The sequence below is a fragment of the Chionomys nivalis genome, chromosome 8 (genome assembly GCF_950005125.1).
Source record: "Chionomys nivalis chromosome 8, mChiNiv1.1, whole genome shotgun sequence".
Lineage (NCBI taxonomy): Eukaryota > Metazoa > Chordata > Mammalia > Rodentia > Cricetidae > Chionomys > Chionomys nivalis.
This window is the reverse complement of record NC_080093.1, coordinates 42,138,889-42,155,959: the sequence shown is the minus strand read 5'-3', so window position 1 is coordinate 42,155,959 and position 17,071 is coordinate 42,138,889.

Here is a 17,071-nt window from a genome sequence, read left to right as displayed (position 1 = left end):
AAGGGGAATTTTACTCCACTATCCCCTGCAGCTTTCTTTCCTTTCTTTCTCCACCCTGACAGTGAAGGCAGGCAAAGGTGTCATTCTTCTAGACGTGACATGCTCGGATTCGGGAGTCCTTGCAAAGGACCAGCTTCTCCTCCTCGGTTACTAAATTACCAGCAAGCTTCTCTGTGCTTTTTGTCATCTCTCGTTTGATTGCTTTGATCTGGGTTTGCATACCTGAGTCTTCCCTTGAGCTTTGATTAAATTCTACAGGTTTCGGTTAAGCAGAAATGTGGAAAGACAGAAGAGTAACCATCTCTCCACACATCTGTACCCAGGTGTGCATCACACACAGACACACACTCAAGTTGTAATTTGGAGCCAAATGACTGGCTACTAGGCTAGTTGTCTTTGAGAAGTTACCCTAAGAAAATGACAGCAGCTACAGCAACCCCAAAGACAGAATGGGGTGTACCCCTGCTTCCTCAAGGCATGGACATACAGTGTGAGGGAGAGAGTTGGAAGGATGGTGATTGTAATCTCAAAAATAGTAGGTTAACTTCCTTCCAAATTGGAACAATTTCTGAGCACTGAGTGGTGGGAATTGTTTGTTTGTTTGTTTTTGATTTGTTTCATTGCAATCAATTTTTTTGTGTGTAACTTACAACATAGCTAACCACGAGTCACCACTAGCCAAAATCCTCACCCCTAAAGCCCATGATTTCTGAAATCAGAACATGAGTTCTTTTGTTGTGATGAGTCTCGTTGTTTAAAAGTGAGAAAGAAAAAAAAAAGAACAAGACGGAGTAGTCCTTTGGTTAAAACTGAAGTGGAAATTTCTAAAGGTAAAACACTCTACTGCCAAAGTAGCTGTTGAACAGGGCAGAACGTAGGCTGCTTCTGACACCCAGTCTTGCCACGCCTCTCTTAGTTGAGTGAATAATGCTCCTGTGTCTTCCTCCCACACCATGAGAGAGCAAAGGGGTTGGCCCAAACTAAACCATCTTAAGTTATAACCACGCTTGCTTGCTTTGGAGACTACTGATGCCTTTTCTTTGTTCCCATGGCTCTCAGTCTAGAACAAACATCTTGACAAAGGCTAACACATCTAATTAGCAAAACAGGAGTGGAACAGCTCCAGAGGGTAGGGGACACATCATAGCCAACATTTGCTATGTCTTTTCCCAAGAATCTAGGACTTTGTATAACCTTCAGTTATTCATCAGTATCTTGTGTATCCTTAACTGTCTCAAACATATCCCACATTCCCAAATTGTCAGTTACTTAGCTCCTCTAGTTCCCAACCCCTCATCTAAAAATCTCTAAGATTCATTCAATTCAACTATATAGTTTGCACATATGTTAGGTACAAAACACAGTTAAGTACAGGAGGAGATGGTCATGTCCCTACCCCTAGTAGGAGATGAATCTTGCTGAATAAACAGTTTTTACACAATCAGATGAATAAGCAAATACTTAAGCATTGTGTATAGCACTGACTCTCTGAGAACAAGAGGGGACTTGAGTACTGAATGCACAGTAAGGCAGCCCACATGACTGCAGGCTTCATTTCTGTTCTATCAGCTGTTCAAATGTATTAACCTTTATCATCCCTAAAACTGATGGGGAAATTAATAAAACAAAAGGGTATCACCAGAGACAAAAAAAAAAAAGATGGGAGTAAGGATGAAGAGGTTTTATTGGAGAAAAGGTATTAGAAGGAAAGGCAGAGGGTGCTAGCAGAGAGGGTTGAGCTGCTCATTGGAGCACAATGGAAGTCTGACCCCAGATGCAGTAGGAAAGTGGGGGAGCCTGGTGAGGAGGGTTATAGACCACCATGCAATACCATCACAGATCTCTGGAGTCGAAATAACCAGACAACAAAGTACCATGTCTCCTAGGAATAGAGTGTTCTAGCAAGTCCACTAGGCATAGCTTCAAATACAGCAACTGAGGCCCTGTTGTAAGGTGAATGCAATTCTGAAATTTCATATATTGCATAACTCTCAATTATGTTGGTGGTGTTTGGAGATAAGGTTTTGGGGAGGAATTAGATAATGTAAGAAGATGGGGACCCACTGCAGAATTGGCAGTCAGAGAAAAGGAAGTCAGACAAAGCTAGAATGCTTGCTCCATCTCAGTGAAGTGATAAAATTGGGCTCTATCAATAGAGGACGAAGGCCCTCCCTCATTAAACCCCAGTGTCTTCTCTTAGACTTCCAAGTTTCTAGAACCATGGCTAAACAAACCAGATATGTTGTAAATTACCTGTTCTTGAGTATTTTGTTATAACAATAGAAAAGGGGATAGGATGGGTTCTCAGTCAGCCATACTCTCTGTGGAAGATCTGTGAGACTCATTTTAAAGGCGTCGTTACCAAACCTGTAGAGTAGAGAAAACAACATTTCCAGGTTGAGGAAAGAACATAAACCACATTGTAAGGTCAAACTCTACTGGAACAAGTAGAAGACTTTGCACTAAGCCACAGGAAGTGCCTGAAGTCTGAATTCACAAAGAATGTGATTACATTTGCAACACTAGCTCCCATGCAGAACTTCTCTGCTAGGTGGACCCTGTGATTTCTTTAATGACCAGGACAGATAGGACAACTGAATGGTGCCCTGGGAAGGTCCGTGACTCAGGCCTATAGCTGAATCAGAAAACAACCTCTAGGACTTTGGAGCAGAACCACGTCATCATCTGAAGATGATCACTCCTCCTTCAGGGAAGAGCACCTGAGCCACGCTGGAGCTTAAAGGACACCATATAGTGCAAGCCATCCATCTTGAACCCCGAAGCCACAAGGCTGGTGTCCATGGAAGAAAGCTCTTGCCCAAGGAAAGTGCCATATGCTAGATAACCTCGAACAACTTAGCCCCATTAATCCTACTTTAGATGTTTGACCTCTGAAGCCCCTCTTGTGACATTCCTCACAGCATTTGCTCAAGAAGCCGATTTAGGAAATAAAGAATGCAATGGATCATTTTCATGGAATTCTCTCTCCAGTTTTCATTATGTTCATCACTCCAAAGCATCTGGCATGATAGAAAATGGAACAACTTTGGGAGACTCTGTTGTTTTATTGCCAGCACTGTGGCTGCACCTGAGTCTACTATATTTCAGCTATTAACTCCACTTCTGCAGTCTCTGCCCCCCACCCCACACAACTCAGGCAGTGATCTGGCGGAATTTCTGCCTCCAGCCATATCTGCCTCCTGTGGTTGTGCCAAATATAGTTTTAAACTAAATCTCTAAATTGTTCAATTTACCAATGAAGACTTGGGAGTCAGATGCTGGGGTGAAAACCTGCTAGCTCAGAGAGACTGAGAAGCAACTAGCTGACCTTCCTCTTTTGCCTGCAACCCAGCAAGAGAGCATCCCTCCAGCCACTTCAAACCAAAAAAAGATCTCCACACTCATAGTCCTTCCCTACTACTTCCTATGCATCTCTCTATTTGTTTTCAGACTCCCTCTCACTCACCATGACTATTTTCTGTCAGTTAGTTGCTGGCTCTGCCTCCTGACCCAAGGTTGATTTTATTTTATTAATGTAGTCTCAGGGTTCGCAGTGTGATCAATTATCCCACAAGTCTCAGTTATGGTGGCCATGATGAATAAGCACTTCAAGAGACTATGCACTGTCCTCCAAATGCTAGTATTCAATGCAGAGTGCAATTTCTACCATAGCCAAAATATCAGGATACAGAAAACAGAAGAGACTTCTCTCATTGTGTTCCCCATAAGCCAAGGTTTTATTTTCTGTTCCTCTGATTTAAGCTCTGATGGTCTACAGGCCTTCGTTTCCAAGGAAGAAATGCCTCTGTGGGGGACCTAGCAATTCTCTGGAGCTGGATACTGAAATAGGTACTTAAATATTTTCAAAGCTCACGCAAGCAAGGCAACATGCCAAAATCTTCTGAACATTGTCAGAAGCAAAACAGAATCACATTGTCAAATCGTCACAATAAATAGAATCAGGATATTAGGATTTCATGTATACCTATCAGTCTGATGATAGGACTAGAAGATTCCACTAGGATCTTTGTGCCAGGATTTTTCTTCTGGACCACTAACCAGCTCCCAAATAATGACACAGAGATTATTAGTCTTGAATGCCCAGCCTAGCTTAGCCATGTTTCTGGATAGCTCTTTTACCTTAAATTAGCTTGCTTCTCTTCGTCTACCTTTTGCTTTGGGGATGATTAACTTTCTTACTTCTGTATATCTTACTTTCACAGCTTCTCATGTCTGTCTGTCTGGCGACTGCCTAGCATCTTAAGAATGTCCCTTGTTCTCTCCTCCTTCTCCAATTTTTTGTCTCATTCTTCCCATTCTTAAGCCTAGATTTCTCCTCCTATCTATTCTCTCTGCCAGCAGCCTCCCATCCCTTCTCTGCCTAGCTATTGGCCATTTAGCTCTTTATTAGACCAAGTGGGTGGGTGCCTTAGGCAGGCAATGTAAAACAGATGGAACATATTTTTACATAATTAAACACACATCCTTACATCATTAAACAAATGCAGCATAAGCGAAAGTAACAGATATTTACACAGTTAAAGTAATATTCTGAAGCATAAACAAATGGAACATATCTTTGTGAAGGTGTAAATCACAAACAATCCCACACCAGTTTGGAATTATGATTAATAGAATGGTTATTTGTTTAAAGGGGAAAAAACTTACAGATCACCGTCCCAGACAACAGCCCTCTGTGCAATCAGGAAGGGAGTCTAGTCACTGGAAGTGGAGCAGGAAGCAAGAGAGAGAGGAGAGGGAAATGGCCACTTTTTTAAAGGAAGAGAGACCACACCCCAATGGGCTGTATCTCAGCGGCTATTGACTGAAGGAGCGGAAGGAGCTCCCGCAACACCTTTGCCTGAATAAAACAATATTCTACAACAGATTATAGACTTAGATAAACACTACCATAACTATGCATAAACCAGTATTTCAGCAAATATATTTGCCCAACAGCTATCTGTTCAAATTTGAACTCATAGAACTTCATCATTGATATTTGTAGCCAGATATTGTATTGACAAAGCAGCTTATGTAACTCTCATATTTTCCTACCTCCCCCCACTTCCTCAAATTCCTTGAATAGTATATTATAGTACACACATGTTTATTGCAATAGTTGTTCCCAAATAGTTTGCTAATCTTTTGTGATGTAATGGGGGTAAGACAGAAGGAATGGAGTCAACAGGACTGTCAAGTGCAATCAAATTGTAATGGGTCAAATTATACCCCATCAAAAATATGTAAAAGTATTACTTATGAGAATATTAGTTACTTCTCTATTGCTGTGATAAAACACCATGACCAGGGCAGGTTATGAAAGACAGTGTTTAATTAGGCTTACTGTTACATGGGGTTAGAACCCATGATGGCAGAGTGAAGGCATGGAGGCAGTAATGGCTGAGAGCTCATATCCTGAACATATGTGCAGGAAGCAGAGAAAGTACACTGGGGATATTGGGAGGCCTTTGAAACCACAAAATTCAGTGGCTCGACTGCTCTAACAAGGCCATACCCTCTAAGCTTTCAAAAATGGCCACCAAATGGGGACCAAGTATTAAAATGCCTGAGATTAATAGGGGTTATTTCAAATCACCACATTCTACTGTGTGGACCCAATAGGCTCCTGACTATATCATAATACAAAATTTATTCAGTTAAACTTTTAAAGTTCCCATAGTCTTTCACAGTCTCAACACTGTTTGAACATTTAGAGTAATCCCCCATACAATCAAAAGCAAATTCCATATTTCTAAGACACAATGTCTCATATTTACTGCCTTTCCAAATGGAGGAATTGAGGTATATAGTCAAGAAATACCAGAGCAAAGCAAGGTGGAGCCTATGAGGGCAAACTCCAAATCTTGTAGCTACGTATCTGATGTCAGAGGGCTTAAATGGCTCTGTTCTTCTGACTGTGCTGTCTGCAACAATTAGTAATCTTGCTGGAAATGAAGTTGTTAAAAACATAATGAAGATGTAAGTTAAGGGCCTGGGGAGAGTTTATGGGGTGAGAGCACTTGCTGTTATAGCTTATGGGCCTGAGTTTGAATCCCCAATACCCATACAAAAGAACAGCTTGTAGCTCTGTGCTTGTAATTCCAAAACTGTGGAGAATGGAAACAGGGGATTAGAGCTTGCTGGTTACTGGTTAGTCTCCAGGCTCAGCAAGAGACCCTGACTTAAAGGAATAAAGTACAGAGTGACAGAGAAGGACACACAGTGGCCTCCTCTGGCCTCCAAGTGCAAGCACATGGCCATGGCTACCAGTATACAGACATAACTACACACACAGACACACAGACATACACGCACAGACACACACACCAAAAAGAAAAAATGTACGTTAAAATGAGATCATCCTGGAAAGCATGAAATCTAATCAGTGCTGCTCTAACACAAAGGTAGAATGCAGACCAATGTATGAACGTGATGAAGTGATGGATCTGAGATCAGAGGAATGCATCTACAAAGATAAGGACTGCCAAGGAAGTCTGGCAACCACCAGGAACTAGGGGAAAAGCACAGAACAGATTATAAAATTATCCAGGAGGAATCAAAGCCCTTTAACTTCAAGTCTTCAGAACGGTGATAGAACACATACTGCTATTTCAGCACCTGTTAGCAATAATTTGCCACAGTCCTTGAGGAATTCTAATAGATTACACCACCTAGGGTTTGGTTTTTAGCTTTTGATTTGATTTTATTTTTAATTTGTTTTTCACCAATGTTAAAACATGTTTAACAAAGAACTAACTTTTGAAAACGTTTGAGTTGAAGCAAAATCTGGGCAGAGGAGGGTTGTCAAAGCGTCAGTAGCTGCCTTTTGAAATGATGCCACACTCACGTCTAATGTAACTGTGCCATCCCAGAAGATGCTGGTCAAGGCATGTTGATTTCCACATGCTCAGATGAGTAATACACCATTCGATGATGTTTGGAGAATCCTCCCTTGATCGGTGGCATTCAGCAGGTATGGGGAAAGTAAAGCAGGTCTGATTCGCAGCAAACTTGAGTAGCTGTTGAGACCCCCAACAAAAGGGAGCCTTGGGAATATTCCTTATCACATCCCTTAGGGCATGCCAAGTCATGTTGTTGTTGTTGTTATAACTGATGCCTAAGCCAAAGTCATCCCTTAGGGAACAGGCTCTTAACAGGTTGTTCCATAACAAACCTTGTCAAAGACATTGTTAGCTGTATCAACTGTGCATGGAGAAAACTGAATTAAGATGACCCTCTTTACAGCTATAAAACCACTTATTTGCATCCCATTGTTCTCAGGATGTAATAATTTGTACTAATTTTATCAAAATTCCAATCTCAAAATTGCAAGCATCTCAGTCAGGCAGTGGTGGCACACGCCTTTATTCCTAGCACTCCAGAGGTAGAGACAGGTGGATCTCTGTGAGTTCAAGGCCAGCCGGTTCTACATCATGAATTCCAGACTAGCTAGGGCTACACAGAGAAACCCTGTCCTGAAAAACCAAAATTACGATAACTTCCTCAAGCAAAGTTAGCTGTATATTCAGGAGGACTGTTCCAGTATTAAGAGTAAGGAATAGAAAACTCCTTGCAGGAAACACTTGATGCTATTGGTAATGTTTTTATTTCTAGTTTATTAGACTATCTGGTGGACATTCCCTTTAAATGTCAATCTTTCATGTGCTGAACATTCCTTTAGATGTCATTCTTTCATGCATATATGCATGTTGTATGTGTGTATATTATAGAAAGACAAAATAAATACTAGAGGGGAAATGGCGAATGAAGATATGAAGTCCATATTCTGCATAAATTAAAGCTTGTACCTTCAAGAACATCCCAATGGTTGTTGGATTTTAAGTGCCTACTTTGGTGTTTGTATCACTAATGCTGAACAATTTGCTTTGAGATAGCACATTTATGTGCAATCATTCTCTTCTTAATGAAGACAATTGATTCCTGTGATGTGCTTCTTTGACAGTAACTTTGATAGCTAACAACGAATCAAAAATACAGAGAGCTGCTGTCCACGTTGGCAGATAAAAGGGAAATGGTAGGAAATGAATTCTTTAATGCACTAAAGAAACTTCACTACACGTACCCAGGAATTCTGAGATAGGAAGACAGGAAGGCATGGTTTAAAAACAATGTTAAAAAGTAAAGAAAATGCCTAGAGCAATGATTTGTACATGGGCAAGACCAGTCTCTGTCTGTTTCTCCAAAAGAATACTTTATGGTTACAAGATCCTACAGTATAGTAAAAAGATATCCAAATTACCACATTTCAGTAATGTTTAAGATGACTTCCAGAAAAAGCCTATGGGAATTTTTCACATTCTTGAAAACACATCTTCTGCAGAGTAGAACAAGGCACAAGCCTAACCACCAAAGACAGCAAATGATTCCACCCATACTTCTTTGGTTGTCTATTCAATGTATCCTCCAGTCTCCCAACATCCATAACTAAAGCACTGGATCTCCAGAGGACATATCCTTAACCATGACCTTGCCTGACTGTCACAGTTTGATGTGACAAGGACTGGGCCTTTTTTCCATTCAGACAATGAATTTTTTCCCAGGACACTTTGTTAGGCCTAGGATAACAAATGGCTTGGCTGGTTTTATACAGGGAGGAAATATGAACATAGGAGCCATAGCAGGTATTTTTTACTATGTGCATTGGATGTCTGTAGTGGTTTGAATAGGTATGGCCTCTATAGACTCATGTTTTTGAATGCTTGGCCTATCGGGAGTGGCACTATTAGGAGGTGTGGCCTTGTTAGAGTTGGTATGGCCTTGTTGGAGGAAGCGTGCCTCTGTGGGAGCAGGCTGTGAGATCATATATACTCAAACCATGACTAATGAGACGGTTCACTTCTTGTTGCCTGTGGATCAAGGTGTTGAACTCTCGGCTCCTTCTCCAGCACCGTGTGTGTCTGCATGCTGTCATGCTTCTCACTATGACAATAGTGGACTAAACCTCTGAACCTGTAAGTCATGCCAAATTAAATGTTTTCCTTTATAAGGGTCACGGCAATAGAAACCCTAAGTAAGCCAGGGTCTACGACAGAAGAATAAGAGAGAGGACATGAAGTGGAAGCAACAGTTGTAGGGAGTAAGATGAAGTTGAAGCTTCATCTTGAGTTTCAGTTCCTGGCGGTTAGCTGCAACCTGTAGTCTAAGAGACCACTGGAAAAAAATTATTGCTACCCCCTATTGGGGGTACAATTTTCATTAGTTTTTATTTTATAAAATGTCAATCATACAAAAATGGTAGAAAGCCTAGTTAGCTATTAGAACTGGATGAGTTGAAGCGGTGTGGTGAGGTTCAGCAGTCCCAAGTGGAACTTCCGCAAATCTCATAATACTTTCTAATACAAGAAATTTCAGCCTACACGTGCACACTAGAAAAGTGGTGTAAAATAAAGAATAACAGCAGAAACATCCTCGGAATAGTTGGAGATGAAAAGACACTCTGCAGTCAATGAACAGACAGCTGATTTCCCAACAGAAACACTGCTGCCACAAAACAACAGACTAGAAAGGTTGAAGTTACAAAAGACTGCCAAACTAGAAGTCCAAATTCCAGTGACGACGCTCTCCAAAACTAAGGCAAAGGCATCTTAAGATAATGGAAGCAAATCAGAGTTTTCAGTTTGCTTGTGCTAGAGGGGGTGTGCATGGAGAAAGGGAAGGAGGGAGAGACGATGAAAAGAGGAGAGCCCATCATCACAGAGGGCCAGAAAACACGTGGGGGACGATTTTAGGAGTGACGCGGTGCTATCACACACTAAGTATGGAAGGAGCTGAGTAGCTGTCTACATTAAAAAAAAGACTAAAATTAAGATTGCATCCCCCATAAAGCATTTTTACACTCAAAATGATTCTCAATATACTCAAGACTCTGAATCCGACTTCCAATTTATTAACTTTCTTCTAAATAAAGAACAAGTGAGAAGAGGATCAGACAAGTTAATTAACGAAGAAACAACCACACAACCTCACTGATATCTTCCCAGATTCTGCATAAACTTGATACCAGTTTAAAATTTTCAAGATCAGAAAGAATTCAAAACCCAAAAAGGCGTAACAGTCCAAGTTAATGGGCAAATGACCAGATCTTTATTCTAGTAGACACTTGTAAAACAAGTAATTCAAATAACTATTACAGTTTATTGAATTACCTTGTTAATTTTCTAGAGTGTGATAAGGGTAATTGATGTTGGAGAGTTGATATGTACTGAAATCCTTGGATTAGGTATTACAGAGCCTTAAATGTACTTTCAGGTGGCCCAGCAAAAACGAGGAAGGGAAAGAGAAACAGAACGTGTGTCAATATTGGAATTTGAGGGACTATGTGGAAAGTTGTTTTATTATTCCATCATGACATAGGCCCGCCAGAGACCACCACAATAAAGAAAGTCTTTATTGCTGGCTGGTGACTGTAAGGGGAACTTGACCAAATTATGCCTCCTGTAAGCATTACAGCCTTTTGTCTTTTATGTACAAAAAACACATCCTAATTGTCACATTCTAGCTTGCAAAAAGCAGAACTTACAGAAGCAAAAAATCAAGGTTAGTATATTTAGGAATCTCCCTGGAACTATGGACTAGGTATCTCTTCCCATTTTGGCAAGTGTTGGGGCCCATGTGCTGGGTTTTGAGGTCAAAATTGTGCCTCTAACATGCTGTCAATTGTGCTAAGGTCTGGGGACCTGTTATAGTCCCTACTAGTTCTTTGGGAATAAAATATTGGATTCATCTTGGGACAGAGGGTTATATCATCTCCACAGCACTAATAATTTAACAGAATTTACTCTCAGCTTAACATAATTAGTAGTCAGCGCAATAGAACCCTATAGTGACAGCTAAGAGCAAAAGGATTATAGTGGTGATGTTTTGTTTGTTATCTAACAAATAAAGCTTGCCTGAAGATTAGAGTGTGGACCTAAGTCTCCTGTTATCCATAGAGGCAAGAGGCAGTGGTGGCACACACCTTTAATACCAGCAATTGGGAGGCAGAGACAGACAGACCTTTGTGAGTTTAAGGCCACCCTGGGTTATACAAAATTGATCCAGTCAAAACGAGAAACAGAGCCAGGTGGTGGTGATTTACACCTTTAATCCCAAATAAATCACAAATAAAATATCACAAAATAGCCATAAGTAGTTAACCAGGAGGAGCAGAAGAAGAAGTATTGATACTAGTTGACATATTCTTGGTCTCTTTTCTCTTTTTTTAAGGTTATTCCTGACCATGGCTAGATTTTCTCTAATTACCCCAACTTGTTGCCATAGAAGCAACAAGTTTCTCCCAGTTGGAAGATACCTCCTTGTCTCAAAGAGGAGGTCCTGTACCCAGCGATTCTGAACAACCTTGGGTAAGGAATATACCTGTGCTTCCAGACAGGAGATAGAATTCTCCAAATGGCCTAGATATATTTCTTCTTGAGAACTGAGTTCTTTGGAGTTATTAGGACTGTAGTTCCAACTGCATCAGAACTCCCAGTGCCTGCCCTCACTTGAGGGAGTAGGAAGGTGAGCATGGGAAAGCCCAGAACCTGGATTAAATGGGCCCTTTCCTCTTCTCTATCATAGAGAGTGCCTGTGAAATGGCATATATAAAGATGCAAAGTAGTGGGATCTCCTCCAGTGTAAGCAATTCAGAAGATATATACTTGGGTAAGCCATTAGTGCAAGAAAACCAAGGAGTCTCTGAGGCCTGGAAATATGCTTAGAAATAGGCACTTAGGAGGCAAATGGTAGAATGTTGGCCCGGTTTTTACTGGTCTCAAGGACATGCTCAGTTAAGGTTTCCTAGAGTTAACCTGTTGTGTGTGACTATAGGAATGTGCATAGAAGGGACTGTCTAGGGGAATCTTGGTAACATGTGCATAGAAGGGACTGTTTAGGGGAATCTTGGTGACATTAAACAGGTGCCTATGCCTTGCAAGTACCCCAGGATGAGCTTAAGTTGGTTGCATTTACAGTTGTCAGTATTGGAAGTGGAGCTTATTGTTTGATTAATTCTAGTTAATGAGGGTTATGGGCCTTTCCTGTGGGGAAATAACAGAAACAAAATAAGGTAATCATTGTCAGAGGGCCCATATCAGTCTTACTTTTAGCTGGTTAGAAGACCCAGTAATGACATATCTATCTTCCTCTGTAGCCTCTTTCAATTTCGTGTGGTGGACTCACAGGATGATACCATAAACCTTTACTGCTATAGGGGTGGTGAGGACCACAGTGTATGTTCCTTTTCAGGGTCAACTCCAGGCTCCAAGTCAGAATCCTCTTTACCCACACAGTCACCAGGCTGGATCTTGGAGACAAACCCAGACACCAGCAAGGGTATAGCCTCTTGAACTATCTAATTGCAGTCTTCTGGACAGGTTGCAGAGCCTCTAAGTACCTGAGGGAGGAATGATTAGTAATCTCTGGCTTTTGAATGTCTCTTAGCTATGAAGGAGGGAGGAGCCCTCTCAATACAATTTCAAATGGGGTAAAACCTTCACAATATGGGGGTGTACCTGGCCTTTAGGAGAAAAATGAAAGTTGGCCCAATTTTCACTGGTCTCAAGGACACACTCAGTTAAAGTTTCTGTCGAGGTCTCATTCATCTTTTCTATCGGTACTGAGCTTTTTAGCCTACAGGCACAATGTAGTTTCCAATCAACATTTAGGACCCTTGTCAGATTTGGGAAACTTTGGTTGTGACAGTCAGGCCATTTTTGGACCCCAGGGAGAAGGCAACTCAAATCTAAAAGTCAACTCTTGGAGGAGTTTCTTGGAGATCAGTAAGATTGTTCCTATTCTATAGGCTTCCACTCATTGAGAAGAGATGCTATTTACTCTTGCAGAGAACCGAATTCAGTTCCCAGCATCCACATGAGACAGCTCAGCACCACCTGCTACCCCATGTCCAGGTAATTGAAGACCCTCTTCTGAACTCCACGAAGTACTTGCACATATGTAGACAGACACATGCTCATACATAAAGATAAAATCCTTAAAGTAAATATTTTATGTTGGTTATGATTTTAAAGATGAAAGTCTTTCAGAGAAGCAAGTAGTTGTGTATCATAAAGCAGAATCTGTATTTTCAGCCAGGATAGCAACTGTGACTTCAAATATTTGGAAATAAGTAGAAGCTATATGAGAAGGCATTATTGTCTTGAATCTAAAATTTTTTTAATTTGACTTTTAAAAAATACCAAGCCATTAGATTCTAAGCTTCTAACCCTCCCTTGCTCTTTCTAACCACCGCATCTCCAGTGTCTGGCATGTAGCCCATGGACTATAAATACTTATTGACTGGCTTCACTACAGACCCGTTACTTCATTATAAAAGAGTTTGCTCTTCATGGACTCATTAATGCCAGTATTCTTGCATATGTGCCTGCACAGTTAAACATGGACACTGCATTCTTTATCTTTTTACTCCTGTTCTTGGAATGCTACTGCTGTGCAGTATATTTTTTTCAAGAGTTAAAATTTAAGGGAATTTTTGCATAAATGTCATTTAAATCCACAATCCAATTAGTGCATTAAAAGCTGACAGAGTTTTGCCCGAAATCACCATTTGTCATGTATTCTGTGCCCTACTATTATCCCTACAGATATATAAGGCTAAAAAAGGCCACCTATTACTGTAGAGATGTATCTAGAAAATCTCTCAGGCTGCCTGTAATCATCTCCATTATGGATAATGACCATTTTGATAATAGTCTTTAGAAGAAGTAATGGCCCAGCTGAACGGTTATTACCTGTCTGTTCATGCTGGAAGCAAGATGCAGAAGCCAGAGGGGACAGTCAAATGGTCCTTGTGGTGTATTCTGAGGAAATAAGAAATATTTAACAGAACGCAAGACACAGACAAGCGAGCGCCTTTTGCGGCAAAACCAGCCGCCTCTGCCACAAGCCTCTGTGAATTTCATAATTTAAAGCAAATGCTCCAATAACAGATCTGCCCTTAGCCTTCAGACCAATTTCATCCAGAGCATCACCACCTTGTCTATTAAGAGGAAAGGGAAAAGACAACTGGATGTTATCATATTCTTTCCCATGTTATTTCTAGGGGATAAGCTGGTGGCACTGGGGACTCCAGAGATTGCCTAGCTGACTGCTACTAACCAGCCTTTGAAAGGGAGCATGACCAGCTTCCCATGCCATAGTGAGGTGAGGTCATGGCTCCAGTATCCCAGTCATACCTACACTCAGAAAACATGCTCTACCTTCAGTATGGATAACTTCTTCACAGATGATGTAGCATCGAGCTCATGAAGAAAATGTCATGAACTATCTCTCTGGAGCAAATCACATTTTATAAAGCTTAGAGAAGGCTCCCTTTATCCCTACTTAAGTCATCTTGATGCTTCCCCTGAATGCAGGAGGAAATAAGTCTTACTGGAGCTATATCATAATCTTTTAATAGGAAGAATAATTGAAGCAGATTTTCGGAGTTGAGAATATGGTCACAAGTTGTCCACAGACACTGGGGTGCTGAGTCCATGGTCAAACATGATCAGAAATTTCTGAGTAAACTCAGTATAAGCAAGTGTGATGTGCTTGCTTGATGGTAGGGCCTTTTAGTGCCTTAAATGTGTTTTTGCACACTGTGAATCACCAATAGGGGAGGGATGGGTAACACACTGTAGAATATCACACATTTTCCCCAAAGCATTTATCCAAGGATATTTGACCTAATCATAAAACATATCTGAGGAAGTTCTATAAATGATAATATCTACACCATCAATCATAATATCCACTAGCTAGTCATGCCAAAGGACATTTAAATTATTTTAAAATGAATTAAAAGTTTAGCACCTCGACTGAATTAATCAACTGTCCATTTAGGAACAGTGGCTAGTGGCTACTGTCTAGGATGCTGCAGATTTAGAAATTTATTTCATTGCAGAAATATTTATTGGGCAGAAATACTCTGAAAAATAGGTAACATGTTGTATTCATTTTTAAAGCATAGGCTTTTATCTCATAACTAAAAATTGTTATAAAATGCACGCTCATTCTCACAATGAGTTTTCTTCACAGGAAAAAAAAAAAAAAAAAAACAGGAAATGTAGCGGATGCCCACAGCCTCTCCAAATCACACAACAGTGATACACAGAAACAAAATCTAAGTGACTTAGTGCCTTGAGGCAACTTGGGGGGGGGGTCTGAAATTGAAGAGACACCTAAATACAAAAACAAAGCAAACTTGAAAATCAAAAAATGGTAACAAGAGTTTGGTCACAAATATTAAAATCCACATAGGTCAGCTCTAACCAATATGTAACCCATCGCATTCTTTGTGTGAATATTGCTTTTTTGTATAATTTAGGAAATATTCATGTTGATCTTTGCTGGTCCAAGGAGAGAGAATTGATTTGAATTACAGAAAACTTGGCATAGTGCTTGGCACACCACAAAATAGTTCAGTAAGATGGGCAGAAAAAAATTCAATGAAAAAAAAATTTAATCATGTCAGGAGCTAGATACTCTTCAAGAAACTCCTCCTCCTTCTCCTCCTTCTTCCTCTTTCTCTCTCTCTCTCTCTCTCTCTCTCTCTCTCTCTCTCTCTCTCTCTCTCTCGGCTGGGGCTGGTTGCATTTCATTTCCTATATTCTCTTGGCTTCAACATCTAGCCATCTCCCACACAATCCAGGCTTCACACTCATAGACTCATACACTGGTCTTTCAGGGACAGCCTCTATGCTGGACTTCCTCACTGCACACCACCTAGCTTCAGCAGCTCTCTGAAACTGTGGAGCATCCTTCGTGCTTCAAAAGCCAGCACCACATGGACAGCACCACAAAGTTCTGCTTGAATGGTCTCCATGCCCCGACAACCACACTAGCAGCCACTTTTGTCTCAGCTGCTTTCTCAGAGAAGAAAGCTCCTCCAAACTTTTCCTTTGACAAGATGGGAGCTGGACAGGGTCTTCCTCTGAGAGGTGCCCTTCCCTTTATAGGGAACAGTGCAGAAGAAGAGGCCTCCCCTTGATGGCGCTAATCTTACCTCCTTCAGAATGAGCCTCAGCTACATGGGTGAATGTAGCAGTGCTCTTTTGTACTTCAAATTGTACATTTTGTGTTTCTTTCTGTTCCACCTGCTCTCTTTTCATTGTAGACCTATATAAAAATCATTACTACGAGCCATGCCACAGATTCGTATTATACTGCCTTGAAATTTCCTTCACCAAAGAAATTAATTCATTACTTTTTAACTGAGCTTCCGTCAGGTTCTTAGAACCAGAGCAGAACACAGGTGCATTGGTTACCAGACTATCACAGGAATGGCCTCTAGCTCAGTTCTAATATAGTTCTTCTGTGAAACCTCTTGGTCTGGACAAGTCCTCACTGCTCCCAGAGCTGCCGCCTTCCAAGCTTTTATTAGGACCTAAGACAACCTGCTATGCTCTGCTTACACATTTCTAGCCCAGGGTTCTAAGGTCTTACACAGTGGTCAAAAAACTAAGCTTCTTTACAGCCCAGTGCTGGAGGAAGTATAATACTGGTGCGGGGTGGTGGGGGGGGGGGGGCAGATCTTTAGGTCCTTAGAGTAAAAAGTCCTCCTTTCTTCCGCTTCCCTCTCTTCGTTTCATGCTTAAGGTAAAAGATGCGAGCTCTGAAGCTTCCTGTTCCTGTTGCCATGCCTACCATTTGTTGCCACGCCTCTGCTCTGCCATCATGCACTTGTATCCCTTAGGAAACGCTGAGCCAAAGGAAGCTCTTCTTTAATTGCCTTTAGTCAAGGGTTCTTATGACAATAATAAAAAAGGAACAAATGAATTCACTCACTCTGAACATCAGCTAGTCCTTCAAGTCACAACAGGTGACTGCGAGGCTCCGCCTCTCAAAGGTCCACCATCCTCCAACAAAACATTTGGGGAACAAACAAACTTAAGTAACTAGCAAGTCAGAAATAGCATTGCACCTAGAATGAGGTCTCTCATCCTGTGTAAAACAGAAGGGTGGAGCCGGGCGGTGGTGGCGCATGCCTTTAATCCCAGCACTCGGGAGGCAGAGGCAGGCGGATCTTTGTGAGTTTGAGGCCAGCCTGGTCTACAAGAGCTAGTTCCAG